The 23207-nt window shown below is 38.8% G+C and overlaps 1 protein-coding gene across 14 annotated transcripts in view; it reads left to right on the forward strand.

Annotated features, from left to right (window-relative positions):
* Positions 1–23207, forward strand: part of DAB1 (DAB adaptor protein 1) — a 788454-nt gene that overhangs the window by 532888 nt on the left and 232359 nt on the right. For 13 of the 14 annotated variants that reach the window (XR_015697263.1, XM_087719600.1, XM_087719595.1 and 10 more), the window contains one exon: positions 11197–11319. The gene's annotated coding sequence lies outside the window, so the exon portion shown is untranslated. Of the gene's footprint in view, positions 1–11196; positions 11320–19476; positions 19589–23207 lie in introns of all 14 variants that reach the window. The other variant, XM_087719599.1, reaches the window with a different exon arrangement.

Consider the following 23207-nt stretch of genomic DNA (forward strand, 5'->3'; position numbering starts at 1 on the left):
AATTATTTTTAGCTTTTTTACATATTCACCAAACATGATAGAATATCCCCTCTTATTGTTCATGTCCAACAAAATTCAAGGTAATTTTATACATTCTGAAAAATTTCTCCAGAGACACATAACAGAAATACATCATTTTGTGAAAAAAAAAATCTTAAAAGTAGGACATAATTGTAAATATTTAATTCATGGTTCCCCCCCCCCACCATATAAATTTAGATATATTCTACTACCATTGTTTAAATGTTGATCAGTTGTCAAAGCAAGCATTGTCTGAAATATAAATAAAATTCTAGGTAAATCATTTCATCTTATTCACTGAAATTCTACTCAACAGTGACAATTGTAATTTATTTCATTTTGACATCTTTCTAAACTTCATTCCCTGTGCGTTAAGATAGTTACTTTGAAATAACATACAATCCATTATAGTTATAACACTGGAGTATTTTAACTTTTTTAAAAAGATTCTTCTGAATCTTAAAACTATCTCCATCTGAAAGAACTATATTTTCATTTATAAACACCCCCCCCCCCAAGATTATGATTTGAAAAAACCTTTGGTGAAATCTCTACTTTAGAAATTTTAGTCGTCTAAATCTCTTGAAAACCAAGCCATGTCTAATTTTGAAAAAGATACGTGTCTTTCTGAAAAGTACGTAAGTATACTGTCTTCTGTCTCTATACATAAACCAACTCTAAATTATCCATCAGATTAAATATAACTCTTATGCAGAAGTCTAATAGCAATCTCTTTCAGAACAGTTACATCTGCATTATCCAATCTTATGTTAAAATACTGTTACAGGACTTGATCTCTTGTCTTCATTTTAATAAAATGCACCAATATATCTCTAGGTACATTCCTCATTCTGGCAAATCTGGAATTTATTCTATAATTCTTATCAATTTCATCCTTTCTAGCTCCATAAAATTTGTCAATACATTAATAAGCCTCTCTCTAATATTTTTTTCTGGAACCCCTGGAACAGCTCTAAATGTTCTTTCATTTCCTCGCTTAACTTTATGAATCTTATATCCATTATTTTTTCAAAAGCACACATTTCCCATCCGATCAGATTTTTCCCCATCTGCTCAAAAAAAAATCTGAAATATATCTTGTGTAACAATTTTCCTGCTAGTTCTTCTAATGAGTTTCTCCTGCCTTTTCTTACTATTTTTCTAATAGCCATTTTTTAAATCCAAAAGTGGAGGAGCAAAATAAAAAGACAAGCTACTTCTCTCCCACCTCCCCAAATTATCTTCTTATTTCTGGCACTTTCATTTTAATGGCTTTCAATAACCTTGGCCACAACAAGCATCACACTTCAGAACAACTAAACATCACAATCAAAATCTGGTTCATTGCCTTATCTTTTGTTGTGAAGATTCCAACAAACATTTCCATGCTGGACTGATCACTTTAAACTGGCTTAGTAAAAAAAATAATTTAATTAAAAAAATTAAAAAGATTTAAAAAAAAATTAAGGTACTTCATCCAAGATTAAAAAAAAGAAGCATTCATTTGCCCCCTCCTTAGGAAGCCATTGCTTGATCCCATCATATGGGAGAATTTTTATCCAATATCTCATCTAGCTTTCTGGGAAAGATGGTAGAAAAGGTGGTTGTGTAACATCTTCAGAGGGCCTTGGAGGAAGCAGATTATCTGCATCATTTCCAGTCAGGACTTGAGACCAAGGAATGGGATCAGTTCAGGATCAGCCCTGCTTTCTTTATGGGTCGATTCCAGTTGGTGATTATTGGGGAGGAATCATCTGGCACTTGACTCTTACTGTGTAGAGGCCACAGGTTTGATGCTGTCTCCTCTTCTTTCAAATTTCTATATGAGGAAGTTGGTTGAGCTGATTTATAGCTATGGAATCTAGTAACATCAGTAAATTGATAACAATTATATATCTCCATACCTGATGAATTAAATAACACTGTGAACATCTTATCCCATGGTCTGGATGCTGTAGGGATCTGGATGAGGAACAAAAGGCTTCAACTAAACCCTATCAAGTTCGAGTGGCTCTGGATTTTGGAGCCTACTGGTTCAAGAACTATTTTCTCTTTGGTGTTGGCTTTATGACTGTCCCAGAAAGACCAAGTGCACATTCTGGGGGAGCATCCTCCTAGATTCACGAGTCCTGATGAATGAGCAGGTGGCAGTTGTGGCAAGTAAGGTGTCTGCACAGTTCCATGTTGTGCACCAGTTGCACCCATTCCTGGATTGGCAGATTCTGCTTACAGTTACTTGTGCACATAAAATCTATCAAAATTCACAAATACAATAGCAGTAAATCAAATACCAATAAAACAAAAGTATTTGTAGCACGGGATTGAACTGTGAAGTCCTTGGTGCTCTTTGAGCTTGACATTTCATTACCCAACTATGGAACATAATCAGTACTAGAAGTGAGTGGTGTTCACTGCCTTTTTATAAAAGTGGCTTGCCCAATCTGTGTTTGTGGTAGGGTTCTTGGTGGCATTATAGTCCATACAGCTTGCTGGCAATGAGATATTTTGGTCTTTTTATTTCCTTTTTGACTTTTTGATTGGGTTTTATTGAGCTTGCACGTGTCACAGAAGGCAGCAATATTCCATCAACTCCCCACTATAATGATTTGATATAATCAAGGTACATTAAGTTCCTTCACTCCTCCTGGGAAGACGTAGTAAGAGATTGCATGGTGTCAGAATTATCTCCCTGCTTCGGCCTGATGGATTTTTTTCCTGAAGAATATTATTGGAAGCATTGTTATCAGAAACAGGCTGGGATGTATCCTCCTGGTTCTGCCTTGGCAAGCTTCCCAGGAGCCAGGAGGGGGTGGGCATAGATATTTTGAAATACTCTAGTTGGCACAATTCCAAAGCTCCGTAGAAAGTGCTTGAGTCTTAAGAGCATTTAGGGTAGTACTGGTTGTTGAAACAATAGCACAAGCCTCTTAAAGCCTTGGCAGGGCAGAAGCCGTGTTATCTCTGTTAGTTTGTTCATTATTACTTTACACCTGAGTAACTGTGGCAGAAACTTCAGGAAGGCCCCTTTTTATGTTCCTTCTTTGAATATTTGTGTGAATCATTGGTTTTCCTCAGTTGAAGTACATATATTTCACAGGGTCTTCTGATTCTAAAATTTGATTTTGCTTATCAGTTGCACTGGAATATCGAATAGTGCTAATGTCTTGGGGGCCAAGGTTCTCCCCTATATTGCCATCCTCACCAGTTGTCTTACCTTCCTTTACAAGGGAATATTCCTTCTGCTAGCATTTTTATTTCCTCTAGCTTTTTATTGGCCTCTTGTCAGCTGATCCAATATAGATATACTGTGTGAGCAGTAAGTAGGCACTAAGGACAAATCTGCGTTCACTCTAATGAGTTTCAGGTTAAATCCATTTCATCGGTCTCAGACTCCATTCCAGCTACTTCTCCCTTTTTGTCTACTACAGTCAAATCCCCATCAGAGGATAAGAGCTTGTCAGAGTCCCAGTCAAATAAACTGTGATACTTATCAATTCTTGATTTAAGAGGCAAGGTAGACTTACATGCCTTCTTTTTGTTGTTAAGACAGCTGTGGGGGTTTTTTGTTGTTGCTTATCTTCTAGTTGCTTTGAAGCTTTTCTAGGACGCTTCTTGTTGCAGCTCTTTGTGGCTGCTTTTGTCATGTTGTGTTCTTATTCCTGCCAGGCATATGAGTATTCATGGTCTCTCACTTCTGACACTTAATAAAGTATAATAGTCTAAAATTCATAAAAGTTTGAAAACTAAAATCTCAAATATAAAATGCACAACGGGGATAATTGTAGTGAGTTAAAATATGATTTTTAGGATAATAATAGGATAATAATAGTACAAAAGTATGAGGAGGTAGGTGAAGAATGCCTTTTATATGATATTCAAAAAGGGCTTGTTCTACAATGCAATAATAATGGCTAACAACAGCTTAAAATGTGTTGTTTTTACATTGCAGTTAAACATACAGAGTGCAGTACTGACTTCTGAAAAGTCCATAAATATATGCAGTGGAAAAGAGAGTATTCTTACTCCCTTTTTCAGTCTGTTTTCAAAGCAGTTATGATTTTTGAATTGTGTTTCCTTAACTGTTCATCAAGAAATGATACCAAGCAACTTCTTCTGGTATTTGCTGTATGTATTAATTGCATTAGTGTTTAACTAATAGGAGCACTATTAATTCAGAGTGCCATAGTTGATAAGAAAAACAGAATGTGTGAAAAACTCTTCATTCTCCTGGTTGGACAAGAGTACAAGCTATTTTGTGGTAGTATACTGCTGATTTTTCCTTCTATGACCATAGATAGGTTGAAAGCCAGAATAATTTAGGGATAGGTTTATTTATTTGAATAAATGATTATTCAAACACTCATTTGGTGTTTTAGCTGCTGAAAAAAATTAGTTATGGTTCACACTATTAACATAAGCCTCAAAAGAAAGAGCAAAAATATGTAATAGCAAGTAGAGCAGCAAAATAGCAATCTTGACTCAAATTATTTGTGTACACATATACATCCATGTATACATAGTTACACACATACACACATGTATATTTCAGTGACGTGTGGTGAAGTTTATGGCTGGTGAGGCAGTCCTCTCCCCTTATTAAAGCGCTTTCTTTTGCCCACAGCAGAGCTCAGGCGGGCGAAAAGAAGCGCTTTAGTCAGTGGGATGCCGGGGGAGAGGAGAGAATGGCTGAGCATTCTCTTCTCTCTCCCGGCACCCCATTGATTAAAGCGCTTTCTTTTGCCCGAAGCAGAGCTTTCCTCTGCTGCCTCAGTGCTATGTCCGCCATAGAGGCGGGATGCTTTCAAGATGCAAAAGCCACCCTGCCACCCCGGCGCTATGTCCGCCCCAGCGCTATATCCACCATAGAGGCGGGGCACTTTCAAGCGGCAAAAGCCCCCTGCCGCCCCAGCGCTATGTCCGACATAAAAAGCCCCAAAGCCCTGCCGCTGTGTCTGACATAAAAAAAGTGCCAGCCCGCATGCCAGCAGAGGCAGGTAAAACACACACACACACAAATTACTTACAATAATAAATTACTTACAAATTACATTAATTTTGAATTCCTTTCCCTCCCTACGACCCATATACCTTTTCCAGCTGTTTCACAGAGGATTTCAACTCTGCTCTTGCCTGCCATGATGAAAATGTAATAATGGAAAAGGAAAAAGGCAAGAGCTGCTGAGGTCAGGCTGGATTAGCTGCTGCCAGAATCTCCAATGGATGACTCTGCTTAACCGTTTAAAAAAAGCCTCTAAAAAAGTGCCCTCTACAGGAGGAGGCGAGAGAACCACATGCCTCATCTACATAAGGAATTTTTCGGCTTTTAACCCTTGCTTAACTCTGCTCAAGTGATCATAAAGACAGACTAAATGAGGCATGTGGTTCTCCCACCTCCTCCTGTAGAGGGCACTTTTTTAAGAGGCTTTGTTAAACAGTTAAGCACTAAGCAGAGTCATCCACTGTGACTCTGGCAGCAACTACCTCAGCCTTTTTCCTTTTAAATTTTTTTTTCTTTTCATGATGACAGTGGTGAGGACCTGCCTCCCCTGACTGCACATCACTGGTATATTTATATGTATATAACAATAGTTGAAGTTGCATTAGGAGAGTATGGATTCTAAATGTAATATAGGAGTATTTTATACAAATTGAATAACTGCAAAAAAGGTGCAGATCAAGTTGATGAAAAATACAGACCAGACAATTATGTAGATATTTGGTTTAGATTTTGCTATTGTGTATAGGGTACAATATGTTTCATAATCATGGAAAGTTATTTGCATTATTCTTTCAATATTATTTCAGTCACTCATTTTTGGGAAAGGATCATTGTTCTGTTCTTAATCGTGTCTAGGTCCCATAGCCAATCATTAGCAGTTTTGTTATAATGAAAACAAATGCTCATTTGTAAATGTAAATGTAAATCAGAGTCAGTGAGGCTGTGGGGATCTGGATGGGAAACATTGTATTCCTATTCTGATGCAAGAACTATTTTCACAAATCTGTCTATGCAAAATATTGATTGATTATAAGCTATTAAGTCAGTATTGAGTTCTGATGACCACATAGATGCACTTTCTTTTTGAGGATCTTACCTCTTCTGTCTTTCAGATATTCCAGTTGTATGCCTATTGCTGCTGTAATTGAGTCAATCAATCTTGCAGTTGTCTATCCTCTTCTCTTTCCTAATGTTATTGAGAGCAAGTTGATGTAGTGGTTAAGGTGCTGGCCTAGAAACATAGAGACTATCTACTGGGTTTCTCCAAAAACATGACCCACCTTGAAAAGAAGCTGTATCATGTTTTTGAGCACATGCAATCAAATTAAGTCCCACCCATAAAATTAGCCCTAATTAAGACCCCACGCACCTTGGAGTGCAGGGAGGGTAAGGCACACAGGTAAAAAATAAGTAGGGTGAGGATGGGGTAGTAGAGCTGCCCTACTTACCAGGCCTCATACATCCCGATGCCTGCCTCACTTTCTTCTGCAACCACTTTTTCTATGGCTGCATGCTGCCACTCTCACGCATTGCCTCGGCCTCTGTTTCGCCTTCAGATGCCTGCTGGAAGGCATCTGAAGATGAAATAGAGGTCAGGGGGATATGTGCAAGTGGCAGCAAGTGACCGCCGAAGAAGTAGCCCAGCTGTGGGCTCCTGCCACAGGTGAATCAATAATTACAACCTCCAAAAAGAAGGCCTAGCCGTTTTTTCGGGAGTCAGAAGAAAATAAGATTCAGCTTTTTTGGAGAAACATGGTAGACCAGGGGTGTCAAACATGATTTCACTGAGGGCCGCATCAGGGTTGTGTTAGATTTCGAGGGGATGTGGTGGGTTTGGCCAGGGTGGGCATGGCCAGTTTGACCTCAGTCATGTTGGAGGTGCCTGTGGTGGCCCAAGGCTCTGCCAGCGAAAATGGGCCCATTTTCAGCTGTGATTGCCTCCTGCAGCCCTCTACCAGCTAAAACAGAGGTCAGGGGCCACATGTGGTAGACTGGACCCCATTTTCGCTGGCAGAGGCACTGTGGGTCGATCCTTTGCTGTTCCAGGGTGGCCCCGCAGGACAGATCTAACCACCTCATGGGGCGTGGGCTTTGAGTTTGACATTCCTGATCTAGACCTTTCTTATTCACGTGACTCATTTGGGTGACTTTGGCCAGTCATTCACTGTCAGCCCAACCCACCTTACAGGGTTGTTGTGAAAAAAAGAGTATTACATATGTTTACTGCATTGTTATATACATGTAGTCCTCAGTTTACAACTATTTGTATACTGTAGTATATAAATTCAAAGTTATAAAAGCACTGAAAAAAGTGATTTACAATCAGTACTCACACTTACAGTCTTTGCAACATCCCATCAGTCATGTGATCTGCTTTTGGGCACCAGGCAGCTGAAACCATAGCATAAGATTATCGACATTTCTTCTTCCAGTTTAAAAATCCTGCTAACCTTCTTCCAGCACCTTGATTTGATTTGATTGTTTGGTTTTACAGTATATTATATCTTATACAGTCCAATTTGGTTTGTGAACAGTAATTTGTGGAGATGTTTTTCTAGGCAAATTACAGATTAGATATGTGGACTTAAAAAGGTTCAGCAGTGGCTATGCTGAATTTGGAATTTGAAACCCATAGATAAACATTGGTTTCTGCCTTAATGAGTACAACATTGTTAGTATTTATAGTGGAACAATATTGTCAATATGTATTATAGTATAATTTGGGAAATCATTGGAATCCAAAAGTGAATATTCATTATAGCTTTCAATTTAATAAATTTTCATTTCACTAAGAACCATTTTCTGTTTCTTTTAGCCATTTGGTAGATCCTAGACCTAATGTGAATAATGGCTTTGTTCATATAAATGAGGCTTTGCTGTCAACAATTGTTTACTGCTTCCATGCCTGACAGAAGGTTGGAATACCTTGCTCAATGGTAGAACTGTCATATGAGATCTTTACTATGCACCTGTCAGTCTAGTTGAAATGTTAATATGCAAACCTCTTTGTAGTAATCCACATATGTTTTGCTTGCTAGCTGACAGAATTACAGTTGACCTCTTGTTCAGAATATCTGGAATGGTTAGCAAATGGGAGTGATGTTATCTGCCAAGGAAAAGATCAAAATAGGCCTTTAAAAGATTAAACTCCAGGATTATTTGAAAGGAGAGGATTTGAATGCAGTTGATATTTACCAGGGAAAGAAATAGAAATGTTTTTCAGTCTATTATCACATTTGTTTAGATACTGACAAAGAATAGATATGAGAATCATGGTAATAGTTCAGATTGAAATGATTCTAAGCAGTGTTTCCACTATGATTTAGATTTTAGCCCCTGATATATCCCTAATTTACACAAGCTGAGCTCATGATATTATTTCAAGATTTTTAATATGCAGTCATAGCACCAAAGTGTGATCTACCTTGCAAGGATACAAACAAAGCCTTGGATTTTAGCAAAAGTTCTTGCCTTAGCTTCTCTCTGCGACTCTGTTTTTATTGTGAATGCCAATCACATCACTCTTATTTATTGCTTGCTTACCTCCAGATATACCCTCACCATATTCAAATTAAAAGCATAATTTGGATTCCTTGGTTTTATCTGATATGATTTCTTAAATAAAGTAAAATATACTGAAGTTAATTAGTAAGCAGATATTATTTCAGAATTGGTCCCCAAAGATCAGATTTTGAATGGCTTTCAGTTTCTGACCATATGCATGTTTCAAGAAATCTAATAATTGCTTGAATAACCAAATATGCCCATGAGCTTAGTTATATGGTTCACTATAAAAATATGAGAACTAGACAAAGAAGAAAGGGAAAGAGAATTCCCAGATAAATTACTACATTATTATTGCCCTCTGTGTTAGAATTACATCCACATAAAAGCTACCTTCTGGCCCAGCTTTAACAGTGAATGGCATTGTGTTGCACTGATTCTCTTCCTTCTTCTGAAGCTGATGTTGATGTTGATGAAGAAGGAAGGGTTCTAGCACAGATCATGGTTTCTGGGGTTCTTCAAGGCATGACCTCTCTACACTGCTGCTTAAAATCTACCCAAAGCTGCTGGGTAAGATCAATATGCTGGTGATATCTTTAGATTTTGGCACTGGGCTGAACAGGCGATGGGGTGGAAGTTCGGTCTTGGTGTCTGGATGCCATGGGAGCTTGGGTGGGGAAGAACAAGTTCAATCCAACCATGCTTGGCTTTTTGGAACCCTTAGTTCTAGATAGTTTTCCTTTCTTGCTCTGAATTGGGTTGCACTATCCCAAACAGAATCCATGTGCAATTTCTGGGTGGCTTGGAGGATTTTTGTACATTGTTGTGTTGAATTGCATCCTTTCCTAAACCAAGAGGTTCTGTACAGAGTCCTTCATGCTTTTGTCACCTCCTGAGTGGATTATTGCAAGTAGCTCTACATGGGTTTAGCCTTGAAAAACATACAGATGCTGCAGCTGGTCTTAAATGAGGCAGTTATGGATCCCCCCTGGTGTGCATATGTTTCACTTCTGCCCTGTGAGTTGCACTGGTTACCAGTATGCTTCTGAGCACAATTCACTAGTAGTCATCTGTAAAGATCTTCATGGCATGGGGCCTGGTTATTTATGGGACCACCTCTGCTTGATTGTTTCTACTCATCCCATCACATCTGGCAGAAAAAGAATGTTATGGTTCCCATTGATGGAGGAATGTCATCTGGCAGGCCACAGGATACAAAACTTCTGTCGTGGCACCTTCCCTCTGGAATATCATTCCTTCAGAGAATAGATTGGCCTTGATCTTAATAGTGTTTTGCAAAGCTCTGAAGACCTGCTCATATTCCCAGCACTGGATTGTCAGTTAGAGACCAGGGAATGGCTATTTTAATTATTTGATTGGTTTTTATCTTATAGGCAGCAAATATATTTCATTTACATTTTGTTTATGTTTTTAACTGCTGTTAGTGGCACAGAGTCATCCTGGTGAGATGTGTGGCTGTATAAATTGAGTGAAATAAATACATGATTGGCTACACAATTAGTTGGATTTTATTCTGGCTCAGAGAATGGAGTAAATATTTAGTATTTAAACTGGTGCTTAAATACAAGAATTTAAATGGCAAGTGGTTTAATTTCCATCATTTTGTTTGCTATCATGGTCCTTGTTTGATATGCTTCTCAATCAATTTTTTAAAGAGATGCCTGTGCATTCTTGGTACTAAAGCTGTATTAATTTCTGAAAATGTCATTTTATTGGACCTTAATATCAAAGTATATTTAGTTGTCATGCTGTAGCTTATCCATCTGGCCAAACATAGAAAATGGGATTGCGCTAAGAAAGTACTGTAAAGAGTTTCATTGTTAATGATGACTGATCTAATACATTCTTGGTTAAAATAAACACATTTTCATTCCTTGCATCCATATTAAACAAGCTTTTAAAATCTGAGGAATTATGTACCCTCTTTTTAAATTTATTCAGATTTTCTAAATGCTATGATTACATTTAAATAGGTTTTATGGTATTCTGCCTTTCCACATAAAGTTATCCTATATTTATATTACAGATACAGGATTCCAGAGTTAAAATGTTCTCAAAGATATGCCATGTGATTATCTAAAAGGAGGACAGTAATCTTGAAGAAGGAATACAGTCCCATGGAAAAAGACTAAAGCACTTTTGATTCTTTAATCCTATAAAATTCATCTGAACACTTAAATGATTTTTTACAGTGAAATCAAATTTATTACAGATTTTTGTGCCTGCAAAAGGAAACAGAAAACGATATTTTTCTGCTCCCTTCTCTGTGCTCTAAATCTGTGCTATAAATGGAAATGAACGAGCTTCCCCTTCCACCCAGCCCTAAGTCTCAGAAACTTACTGATATGCTAATATTAAAGGAGGGAGAGAAACAGTTGAAGGAAGATGTCTGTTAAAAAGAAAAGGGGGATAGCCCATCATTCCTTTCTGAGTAACATGATGAATTGTGGAAACTCTGATTGAAAATTCTAATCACAGCCTTACAGTCCTTCAGATCTCAACTGCTGACAGTTGATTCACTCCTTTTCATGCCTGCTGCTCACACTGCTTATGGTGTCTCTTATGCGTGAATCTATCATTAGCACACAAAGCATTGATGGATTGGTTAGAGTACCTCTGTCCTCAAAATCTGGGAAATGCTTCTTTTTCAGGATTGCAGAGCCTGTATGTGACATCGTCATGAATGAAAGAAGAAAGTAATACAGCATTGGATGCGCCTGCTTGCTGCCCATAACAAAAAGAGAGAGGGGAGAAAATGATGCATTGTGGGGAATGTGAGTATGGCCTGTTTTGACCTCACTAGTAATCAGTGCAGAACAACATTTTCCATAATCAGGGCAAAGTGGCAAAAATATTGGGACTATGACTATTTCACTCTGAAATCGAAAAAGTAAACTTCATCCCCTGCTACCTAAAATATATTTAAAACATTTGGGTTTTCAGAGCAGTCTTCACAACCAGAAAGATTAATTGATTATAATGTAGATGAGATTTTTTTTAATGAACGTCTGTCTTTTATCTGTCTTTACCACCTTCCTATATTTAAAGGCTACTTTTTAGGTACATGCTTTTCTGGTTGGTATGCCATATCTTGGACAAAACATATTTTGGCCAAGAAGGAAGGTGAAATGTTCAATCAAAACACCAAAGAATAGATCATATCACTGCTCTGTCTTGTAATATGCAGAGTTGACAGAGATTTGTTTTAAGTTTAGCACTCTGTACTTAATCAAAAAATTCAATAATAAAAAAATATATTAAAAAAACTAGGATGCAACATGCAGAACATTTCAGGAACTGCCAAACTGGAATGGATTTATGTTATGTTATGTTTTCTATTATTTACCTTACACTGATGCATAGCAAACTTTTTTTTAAAAAAAATTAGAATTTCCATCATTTACAATAGTCTGAATGTTTGTAGCAGCTTGTTATGGATGATGATCTGTGGTTTAAAATGTAGACTTTCACCATCTCTACTGTTTGTGGGAGAGGCAGATATGGTGGGGGGCCGAGGGCCAAATTATGTTCGGGGGATGTGGGTTCACTGTTTAAGAGCGATCGCGCGTTCTAACCCTCATCACCCTTCTCACATGCTCGGGATTACAGGACCCTGGTCTCCGGCTGGTGTCACTTAACGCCAGGTCCATGGTACATAAGGCTCCTCTCATTTACGACCTCATACAAGAGGGTAGAGCAGACCTGGCGTGCATTACGGAGACCTGGTTGGGCCATGAGGGGGGTGTTCCCCTTAGTGAATTATGCCCACCAGGCTTCCGGGCATTTCACCAGCCAAAAGCCCAGGGCAGGGGTGGGGCGGTGGTTATTAGGGAAAGTCTCAGACCTCAGGAGGTCACTGTGCCTCAGATAGGCGGGTGTGAGTCCCTTTTTGTGAAATGGGGCCTTGGAGTTCAGGTGGGCCTTTTTGTTACCTGTCTCCCTGCTACATTTCATCAGCCCTGCTGGAGCTGCTGGATGTGTTAGCTAGATTGGTGGTTGATTTCCCCAGGCTTATGATCCTGGGGGATTTCAATCTCCCTTCCATTGGAGAGACATCCGAGTCAGCTCGGGGAGTTCATGACTTCCAAGATGGCTGTGGACCTAACTCAGTTAATTCAAGACCCCACCCATAATGCGGGACACACACTCGACCTGATTTTTGTCTCTGGGCAGTGGATGAATGATGTAGATTTAGGGGATATTTCTATTTAACCCTTGTCATGGTCAACCCTTCCTCATCAGGCTTGACTTCCATACTGCTACCCCTCACTGCAGGGAGGCGGAACCGACTAGATGGTGATGGACCCTGAAAGGTTCCTGATGGAGCTTGGGACTTTTCCTGGATCCCTTGCTCACAACTTGACCGAAGCCCTAGTGGAAGCCTGGGATAGGGCGGCCACTGAGACTTTGGATCGTGTTGTGCCTTTGTGGCCTCTGACCCGGTGTCGATCCCAGGTAGCTCCCTGGTTTACCGAGGAGCTCCGGGAGATGAAATGCCGGAAAAGACGCCTAGAGAGTGGTTGTATCCTGTGACCCCCGAGGGCATGGACAGGATTATGGGGAGACTCAGTGCTGCCACTTGTGTGCTGGACCCATGTCCCTCTTGGTTAGTCTTGGCTTCCCGGGAGGTGACACGAGGCTGGCTCCAATGCTTCATTGAGAGAGGGGTTCTTTCCAACTGCCTTGAAGGAGGCCCCTCTTTAAGAAGCCTTCCCTGGACCCAGCTTCTTTAGCCAACTATCATCCGGTCTCCAACCTTCGCTTTGTAGCGAAGGTTGTTGAGAGTGTGGTAGCACGTCAGCTTCCCCAGTACCTGGATGAAGCTGTCTACCTGGATCCATTTCAGTCGGGTTTCAGGCCCAGATACAGCACGGAGACGGCATTGGTTGATGATCTCTGGCTGGCCCGGGACAGGGGCTGCTCCTCTGTCCTGGTCCTATTAGACCTCTCGGTGGCTTTCGATACCATTGACCATGGTATCCTACTGGCACTGTTTTGTGGTGGTTCTACTCCTACCTGTCGGATCGGTTGAAGTTCGTGTTGACTGGAGGACAGGGATCGACCCTGAGGCGCATCACTTGTGGGGTGCCCCAGAGGTCGGTTCTCTCACCCCTCCTGTTCAACATATATATGAAACCGCTGGGTGAGATCATCCGTGGTTTTGGGGTACAGTATGATCAATATGCTGATGATACCCAACTTTTCATCTCTACCTCAAACCACCAAACGATGCCCTCGATGTGATGTCCCGATGCCTGGAGGCTGTGTGGATCTGGATGGGGAGGAACAGGCTCAAGCTCAAACTCTCCAAGACTGAGTGGCTGTGGTTTCCGTCATCCCGATTTGTGCATCTTGTTCCATCTTTGATGATAGGGGGAGAAATTTTAGCCCCCTCAGAGAGGGCCTGCAATCTGGGCATCCTCCTGGATACGCGGCTTAGTTTAGAAGAACACCTGATGGCTGTGACCAGGGGGGCCTTTTACCAGGTTCGCTTGGTACATCAGTTGTGCCCCTTCCTGGATCGGGATGCTCTGTGCACAGTCACTCATGCCCTCGTCCTTTCTCGCCACTGTAACGCTTTCTACATGGGGCTGCCCTTGAAGAGCACCTGGAGGCTTCAACTGGTCCAGAATGCGGCTGCACAGATTATCATGGGGGCACCTAGGTGCTCCCATGTTACACCCCTTTTATGCGGCCTGCACTGGTTGCCGGTTTTCTTCTGGGTGCGATTCAAGGTACTAATTATGACCTTTAAAGCGCTCCATGGCTTAGGCCCAGGATACCTGCGATACCACCTACTGCCACCGGTAGTCTCCCACCGTCCAGTGCAATCCCACAGAGTTGGCCTCCTCAGGGTGCTGTCGGCCAGACAGTGTCGGCTAGCGATCCCCAGGGGGAGAGCTTTCTTTGTGGAAGAACCTTCCCTCTGGAATGAGCTGCCCTCTGAGTTTCGTATAACCCCCAACCTCTGGTCCTTCCGATGCACCCTAAAAAGTTGGCTTTTCCAGCAAGCCAGCCTGGCCTGAACAAAACAAAACAAATTTATTGATCATTGTTAATTTTAATCAATTTTTTTTAAAAAAATGTTATTGTTAATCCTAATTGGGTTTGTTTGGGATATTCTATTTAATTTTTTTAAACTTTTGGAATATGTGTTTTTTTTTAATGTTGTATGCCACCCTGAGTCCTTGGGAGAAGGGCAGCATATAAATCCAATAAATCAAATCAATCAATCAATAGACTTATCAGAGGCAGACTATAATGTTGTCGTATGAACACCAATGTACATACAAATACTTTTCTTGATGCCTATCAAGCTTCGTACCCTGTATAACTTTATTATTTTTGATTCTGAAGTTGATATATATAAATGGGAAGCAAGAGTGCTGCAGAGAAAAGCAAAGCACATCCCATAGCGTAATATTTATTTAAAATAGTAGTTTTTGGCAATTGTGGGTTTCAAATAATTTAATAACCGGTTCTCTGCCCTAATGACCAGCTGGGTAGGTGGGGCTCGGTGGTCATGTGACTGGGTAGGTATGGCCAACTCAATGTGACTCAGGTTGATGGGGGCTTCACCTTAGCTGTTACAATGTAGTAAGGGTTAACTGGACAGGCGGTTTCTGTAAGCAGGGCAATAAAGATTAGACTAGAAACAACATCAGAATGTTTCCTTCCTGCCTTCCTTACAGGATTAGCCCTTTAAAGTGAAAAAAACAAAAGGGGATTTCTTCCAATAACCGGTTCTCCAAACTGCTTAGAAAGTTAACAACCAGTTATCCCGAATAGGTGGAAAGGGCTGAATCCCACCACTGGTTCTTGGCCTCACCTAGCCACCATAGCCTATATGAGGTATTAATTTAAGTGATAACAATTTCCTAGAATTATGTCTACATGACAGATGACAGGAGTCTGTCTTTTGGAAGAAGTGATTTTTGTGACTAGTCTTGCCTTTCGTGGCTATCATTTTATAAATAGTCAAGGAGTTCTAATAATAGCTATTTTGATAAAATAGCTAAGGTTGATGCTCTGAAAATTCCATTGGGTTGTACAAGTAGGCCTTGACACAACCACAATTTGGACCACATCTTGTGTGGTTAAGTGATGCAGGTATTAAATGAGCCATGTCTGATTTTACAACTTTTTCTGTTGTTGTTAATCAAATCACCACAAATTACACAATCATTAAATGAATCCACCTTTCTCCATTGCTTTTGCTTGTCAGAAGCCACCCGGAAAGATCATGAATGGCGATCCCAAGACCCAAGGATGCTGCAACCACCATAAATATATGCTAGTTGCCAAGCAACTGAATTTTGGTCATGCGACTGTCCAAAGAACAACCCTAAGTCACATTTTTCCATGCCATTGTAACTGAATATTTGTTAAATGAATGTTTGTTAATCAAGAACTACTTGTAAAGGCTAGCTCCCATCTACAGCGTTCACTACAGATATAATGTGTTCATGGTAGGAATATAGGAAACAAAGATGAAATATATAAAGAAGTAGACCTATTAGTAAGAAATATGGTTTTTTGGTATATTAATGACTCACAGATTTACAGGTAAAAAGATAAAGATTTCCCTGTCAGTTGGGTCTTACTCTAGGACATGGTGCTCCTCTCCATTTCTTGGCTGAGGGAGCCAGCATTGTCCCAAGATAATTTCCTTGGTCATGTGACCAGCATGACTATAGGCCAAAGGTGTATGGAACTCTGTTACCTTCCCACTGAAGTGGTTCCCATTAATATACCTGCATTTGCATATGGCTGGGTGGGCTGGAGCCAGTGCAAATAATAGGAGCTCATCCCGTTGTGTGGAGCTTGGGTCTTGAACACGGGCTGTCAACTCTCCAGCTGACAAGCTCAGCTTCTTTCACCATACTGAACCATTAGGTCTCTGTTCTGACCTAGGCTTCCCAAGAGCATGAAGCAAACTCCTTGTCCTGACAAAAATCCCTTTTATTAATTTACTGTGAATTCTGCTTATTCACATCCATTATTTGGCTTGGAGAGCTGACTAGCCGATATCTGCAAAACTTTGCAAGGAGTCTTGAGAGTCACGAACCAATTAAGTGAACTAATTGTCTCCTGCAAACTCCATTCCCCTTTCGTCCTCTTTTATTTCTTCTGGGAGGGTCATTCATTGTCCACCAGGGTCCCAAGTTGACCCTGTTCTTTAGCTGTATACTTCGTCAGGATACTCTGTGCATGCACACACTGGGAACAGGCACCAGCTGTTTGTCTGCCTCACTTTGAAGGCAGCTAATAACTGGCATATGCTCTTGCCCCCTCTCTGCCTCTGACACAGAGCCTTGCCTAGACTCCAGGACTGGCCCATATTCCTCCCCAATTTCCTCACTGTCCGAATATGCTTCCAGCTCTGCTGGCCGGCCACAACAGCCTTGATTTAAAGATAGACCTTGACATATGGCCATTCATGGCCAGTGACTTTGCAAATGCTCTTGAAAGGCAGTGGTAAGTGCTTTTCCTCCATCATCTTCTCCCTGTTTAGGAGGAAGAAGTATTTATCTATCTGGGTTATACATTCATTAATTTATACCTGTTTATTACTGTTTTTCTTTAAAAAAACAAGATTATGTTTTGAAAACTGTCTTGGAAATGATTTTTACTTTTATATATCTCACATGGCTTACATGAGATAAGCAGTATTATGCAAAGCACAGAAGTAAGCCAAATAAATTAAGGTTATGTGGTAAGGAAAAAGGAAAGGAGAGAGGAAAATGAAATTTACATCACTATAATTCACTACTCATCTTCATACCTTTTTGTCCTTGAAAGTCACTTATGTAGCAATTTTAATGTTGCCTTCATTGTATACATATCATATTCTGTGCACAGAATGAATTGAATTCAGCAACCAATTATGAGCTCCATATTAACTCAAGACATTCCATAAATAATGCCTATTCATTGTATCATATACAGGTAGTTCTCGACACAACTGATCCCAACATTTCTGTTGCTAAGCAACAATAGTTGTTAAATGAGTTTGTCCCATTTTATAACCTTTCTTGCTGTAATTGTTAAGTGAATCACTGCAGTGGTTAAATTATAACATAGTTCTTAAGTGAATCTGGCTCCTCCATTGACTTTTCTTGTCAGAAGGTTTTAAAAGTTGAGCACATGGACCCCAGGATGCTGCAACCATCATAAATATGAACCAAGTTATCAGGTTTTGAAATTCGGGTTTTGGACCTGAATTTTGATCACATAACCATGGAAATGCTGCAATGTTCATAAATATGAAAAATGGCCATCAGTATTTTTTTCAGTGCCATTATAATTTAGAACAGTCACTAAATGTCCTGTTGTAAGTTGAGGATACTTTCTCTAAATCAACAAACAAACAATATTTTTCCTTCTGACAGTCATGTCTTTCAGCGACCCAAAGAGTAAAAAGCATATTTAATTTCATGGTAAATATTCCCAAGAAGGCTTCAAATCCATTTGCACTATGGCCTCAATGACTCTAAAAGGATGTAAATGACCAACTGTCTGCAAGGAATATAAATCTTTCCATTCTCCACCCTTCGGTCAGAGCTGAAGAAGTTTCTTGGATGAGAAGCAAAAGGTCTTCAAAGAAAAACAAGAAAGTCCAGTTGCCTCTTGAAAAAGCAATGAGATCTTTTTCTAAACAGATACTCTCAATCTATTCTATTCTATCTTTCATACCCTATGCTATTTTCTTTCAAACAGAATAGCATATAACGTTTACAAAGCTAAGCAGTCACAACAATCCATATGCAACAATTCATACTTTGTGACATATATTTTAGGCTTTCTATTCATACTTACTATAAGCCTACAGATCCCTTTCCCCTTGTTTATTCAATATCTCCACAAGTTCAAACTACTTGATTTCGATTTATTACAGACTTTCCTTTTGGTTTTGCTGTATAGATACCCATTATTTTACAAACTTTCATTTCATCATTTTATTTATAAACTTCACTGTTTTACATATCTTATGTTCTAAATTGCAATATTCCATATTCTTGGGACATCACCAGATTGGCTGGTAGATTTCTTTTTTCAATCAAGAAATAGGTAAGATAGAGATGGTATAGTCTAGAATACCAGCTTTAGTCCTGCTTTTGCTACATGCAAGATTTCATATTAACAGTAAGGATAATACCTGTTGGTTTGGGCAACTGAGGTCCGTCTGATACAAGCACAATTAAAATACAGTTTACCCCAAGCGTGTTCATGATTTCCTATATCAACTAAAATCTCTAATTTAGAAAATAACTTGCAAGGCAACTTATTGCTGTCCTGCTAAGTAGGATATACAGACAGGATATAAACAAGTTACTCAGAAATAAATGAATACAAAATATTTATTTGAAGGAATATAGAATAACAGAGTTGGAAAGGACCTTGGAGGTCTTCTAGTCCAAACCCCTGCTTATGCAGGAAATTCTACACCACTTCAGACAAATGGTTATTTAACATCTTCTTAAAAACTTCCAGTGTTGGAGCATTCACAACTTCTGAAAGCAAGTTTTTCCACTGATTAATTGTTCTAATTGTCAGGGAATTGTTTTAGTTCTAAGTTGCTTCTCTCCTTGATTTGTTTCCACCCATTGCTTCCTGTCCTACCCTCAGGTGCTTTGGAGAATATCTTGACTCCCTCTTCTTTGTGGCAGCCCTGAGATATTGGAACACTGCTATCATTTCTCTCCTTGTCCTTCTTTTCATTAAACTAGACAGTTCCTGCAACTGTTCTTCATATGTTTTAGCCTCCTAATCATCTTTGTTGCTCTTCTCTGCACTCTTTCTAGAGTCTCAACATGTTTTTTACATCCTGGTAAGCAAAACTGAATGCAGCATTCCAAGTGTGGTCTTACCAAGACATTATAAAATAATATTAACACCTTGATCTTGATTCTATTCCTCTGTTTATGCAGCCTAGAACTGTGTTGGCTTTTTTGGCAGCTGCTGCACACTGCTGGCTCATATTGAAATGGTTGTCCACTATGACTCCAAGATGCCTCTCAACAGTTTCTACTATTGAGCAAGGTACCACATATACTGTACCTGTGCATTGTGTTTGTCTTGCCTAAATGTAGAATCTTACTTTTAGGATTTATCTTCCATGTAAAACCTTTATAAAGGTAAAAGTTTCCCCTGTCCAGTCGTTTCCAACTTTAGGGGATGGTGCTGATCTCTGTTTCTTAGCCGAGAGAGCCAGCATTGACCGAAGACATTTCTGTGCTGTCAAAGCCAGCATTGACCGAAGACATTTCTGCCTATAAACAAGGTGCATGGAACACTATTATCTTCCCGTCGAAATGCTACCTTTTTATCTACTAGTATTTGCGTGCATTTGAACAGCTAGGGGGCCAGGAGCTGGGGCAAGTAATCCGAGCTCAGTACTAGGATTACTTGTGCAATACTCAACCTGGGCTGTCAGCTTTCCAGCTGACAAACTTAGCATCTTTAACCACTCAGCTATTATGCCCCCTGTTAAAAACTCTATACCCACATGGATAATTGAATATTGTTTGGAATTTTTCTTGCTCCATCATCCTGCTTTAAAAGAGTAGCTAAAAAATCAAGTTCTGGTAAAGAAAACACGTTTATATGTTCTGATTGCATGTAGAATGAATGGTTAAAGGTGACCTCATAAACATTAAATGGTTATGAATAATACGCTATGAAACAAGTGTAAGTTTCTTTTGTCTATAAATCTTGATTGATTATTTTTACACTTATTATTGTCTATTATCTGGCAGGGCTAAATTTGTTTTTTTTAAAAGCCTTCTACCTCTTCATTTAATTACTTTCAATTTCTTTCTGTTCTGCCAGAAAGTGTAGCAATTTCAAATTTTTCAAATTGTCCATATACATAGTATAGTTATGAAGGTTAAATGAACAATGATTCTTCCAATGTTATGAATTACCACAGATGTAACTAGAAGCTCCGACATGTTGTTTGGCATCTCTTCTTTCACTTAGTTGTTAGGAAGTTGTTGTGACAAAAGGGTATATTGCTACCATTTGTAAAGTGAGCCGTCATCATTGTGCTTTAAGCAATATGTTATGACTAAATTTACTCTAAATGCAGGTGGTTATAGTGATGACTGTGATAATATGAATAGTATGCGTCGCTAGACCAGAAAATGTAAACGTGGAGAGTTGGAAAGAGATGATTTGTGAGTTTCAAGAATAAAATGAATGACTTGTGTCAGCAATCAACAAGTTTCATATGAGAAAGGTTGATGAACTGATTAAGAGCAGTTGCTGGATAACTCAGAGAGAAATTATTGTCAGGCTTGGGACTTCATAGGAGCATCATCTTATTGATGTTCTTTCATATCAGAAAGTTTACATAAGATAGTAAGATAGAATGCTGATGGTCAAGATGAAAGTTTTGGAATTTGAAATTTGCCAAGAGTTGTTATTAAACTATAAGAAAGAAGGTGAAGGATTTCTTCACAGCATTGCGACAGATAGCAAAACAGGGTTATGACCCAGAAACAAAGCATCAGCTCATGGAATGTCAACATGAAATTTCACCTGAGAAGGCCGGAGGGAATCAAGATACAAGCTTTGGAAGGAAAACTCACAGTTACAACTTTTTAGGGATAGAGATGGTATTATTTTCATGCATTACCTTGATATGGAACCATTATCAATTGAGAGTGCTATACTCAAGACTTTGACTTATTAAGCAGTATTTGTAAGCACATGAATGACATTTGAGGATACTGCTAAGCCATAACTTCATGAGCTACCCAAGAGACAATTGCAAAGTCACCATCTTTCCTAATGTCCCATATAATGCAGACTTTGAATCACATTCCACTTTCTCTCAAAATTGAAGGAATATCTTCATGGACTGAATGTTTGATTGAAATCAAGTTTGAAATAAATTGATTGAAGAAAGTGTGGTCTTTCATGATTACTTTGATAAGCTTGTTCATCATAGAACTGTGTAGAAAATGATGGCAATTGGTGGAAAAGTAAATAGAGATAGAAAGCTAATTTCAAGGATTATTTTCCTGTTTATTTTATTCAAATGTTCCTATTTAAACTAAAGTTGTGGGGATAGAGGCATTACTTTTCATTCTTGCATGTTTTCATTTTTTTGCATTTTTAATTTTGTTACAAAATAAAAACTTGGGGAATATATATATCAACAATTATTTGCACTGATGAGGCTGAATAAAATATTTCAGGCAGAAACTGACCATTAAAAGGTCTCATATTAAAAGTGAAACCATATTATGGAAATATGAATAGTTTTAATATAAATAGGCATACATTCCAATTTAGTTTTTAGACAGCACATTTCTCCTGGAGATGCAAAAGAATATTGCTTATTCGTCACTAGCAAAATGGGTAATGATATTTCTGGGTAATATTGATTTTCCTAATAAGTCTCATCAGACAAACTCATTACTGGGCTCCATAAACTTCAGTTTTTCCAATGTGCATATGTACCTTCAGCTCTGTAGCTTTGCTCTTTTAATTCTCCTAGGCTTCTCTTAAGAATAAGGAATGTCTACGGCCTTTCCCTGCCTCCTTTCGTGGTTCAATACTTGGAACAGAATTAATTTAATGCAAGTAGACATTGGCATATGGAAATGAGATTGCACACACAATACAAGCATTGAGCAGTTCTTAGGCGGTCACAACTTCTGAATATGGAAAGATTACAGTGGTGACCTAAGGTGAAAGGTTATGGATCTCATTACAGATTGCCTGACCAATCATTTCCATTAAAAGATTTTTTTAAAAATACTTTTTTAATTTAAAGATTTTAGCATGAGAATGTTTGGCTGCTTATGAAATACATGTTCTTATAGAAATTAACTAAGGGCAAAACATCTCTTAATAAAGTATATGTTAAATGGCATGGCTACACATAATTTGTCCATTCTTTTCAATATACACTAGTTTGAGATATTGCAAAATTTGTATGCAAAAAATGTTGTTTCATTCATTATATAGAATCCTTGTTGCCTAACAACAACTTGATGCGTTGAACTACTACATGCTAACTATAAACATTGATTCATGAATCAGTTTGGTTGCATTCATTCATGCTTGGCACAGTTATTTCTGGTACAATTATGTGATGTGTGAATCAGCTCAATACAGTAAGTCAGATTTCTTTAAATCATCTTCCTAAATCTGGTGCTCTTCAGATGTCATAAAGGGACAAAGGAATTTTAAATATTCAAGTCCAGCAAATCTGGAAAGCACCAGATAGAGAGAAAGCTGTCCTAAGTCGTAAATAACAAACTTTGGAGATTTTTGTGTTAGAAAAGTATGCATAATGGTTTGAATATTATTATTATTTATGAATTCACATACTGAAGTAATTTTAAATGTTTGCTCCTAGACTTACTTTGGAACTCCCAAAAGACATCTGTTTATCTTGCTCTGAAGACCTATTTAATGATCTTCTGTCAAGCTGTGCAGAGTAGGCTTTTGTTCTGTTAAGTTGAATAGTGCTGCATCAATTGTACATTTTCTGTCTCTGAAGATGGGGTTAGTTATGTGCTGTTTATTATCTGCTCAGATATTATCTATTTCCTTCTGTGACAAAATATAAGCTAATGTTGCTGAGAAAACATTGTGTATGCAGTCTTATTATGCTATAGTGGGTTTGACATTGAATTCTGATGAA

Source organism: Thamnophis sirtalis, unplaced genomic scaffold, assembly GCF_051295495.1.
Source record: "Thamnophis sirtalis isolate CommonGarterSnake01/CBP01778 unplaced genomic scaffold, rThaSir2_p1.2 scaffold_7, whole genome shotgun sequence".
Taxonomy (NCBI): domain Eukaryota; kingdom Metazoa; phylum Chordata; class Lepidosauria; order Squamata; family Natricidae; genus Thamnophis; species Thamnophis sirtalis.